This window comes from Octopus bimaculoides, chromosome 22 (genome assembly GCF_001194135.2).
Source record: "Octopus bimaculoides isolate UCB-OBI-ISO-001 chromosome 22, ASM119413v2, whole genome shotgun sequence".
NCBI classification, from domain to species: domain Eukaryota; kingdom Metazoa; phylum Mollusca; class Cephalopoda; order Octopoda; family Octopodidae; genus Octopus; species Octopus bimaculoides.
The window spans coordinates 32,314,886-32,315,773 of record NC_069002.1 but is presented as its reverse complement, the minus strand read 5'-3'; the positions used below and the strand labels follow the sequence as shown (position 1 = coordinate 32,315,773).

Here is an 888-nt window from a genome sequence, read left to right as displayed (position 1 = left end):
ATATATATATATATATATATATATATATATGTGTGTGTGTGTGTGTGTGTGTGTGTGTGTATATATATAAACGTACATAGAGATCATATATAAATATATAGATAGATATATATATTCATATGTATACATATATATATATATATATGTATACATATGCATGTATGTATGTATGCAGGTATGTATGTATGTATGCAGATATGTGTGTATGCCTAGTCGGCGCCAGACTTATCTCTCTATTATAAATTCTCTTCTGGGTAGAACTGGTGAAGCGGAAACGAGACTTCGCAACAACAAAACAACAATGCATAAAAAAAGTATAAGAACAAAACAAAAAAGAAGAACAAAAAGAAAGACGAAAGAAAAAGTACAATTGAAAGGGAAATGATAAATTCTTCTTCTTTTCTTCAGGGACACAATGGTCATGTCTGTTTATGATAGTGTGCATCTGTGTATGTCTGCATATCTCTGTGCGTGTCAGTATGTGTGAGAGATTTTTTCCTGTTTGATATTGTATTATTGTTTACCACGTTGAAGTTTTTATTATCACTCTTCTTGACAGATGCAGATCAGATACCGATTGATAAATTCGGTATTATAGCCTGTAAGTACTGTAACAAAAAAAAAGAATGAATTCTTCCAGCTTGCCACACCAAAATCTTTGAGATTTGACATATGTACAACTGTGAGAGACAGACTCCCTAAAATTACCTTGCATGAATAGGGATCAGCACTGAATATGTATCTGTCTCTCTCTCACACACCCACATACGTACAGTTATACATACACATAAATTTAAAGATATTTATATGTACATATATTTATTTATATATACATATATATATAATTATATATGAATATATATGAATATATATATATATATATATATA

General features: G+C 29.4%; 1 protein-coding gene across 6 annotated transcripts in view; it reads left to right on the top strand.

Annotated features, from left to right (window-relative positions):
* Positions 1 to 888, top strand: part of LOC106869634 (uncharacterized) — a 671,006-nt gene that overhangs the window by 615,107 nt on the left and 55,011 nt on the right. For 3 of the 6 annotated variants that reach the window (XR_008266597.1, XR_008266596.1, XR_008266594.1), the window contains one exon: positions 560 to 601. The exons of the other annotated variants lie outside the window; for them this stretch is intronic. The gene's annotated coding sequence lies outside the window, so the exon portion shown is untranslated. The remainder of the gene's footprint in view (positions 1 to 559; positions 602 to 888) is intronic. 6 annotated transcript variants of the gene reach the window in all.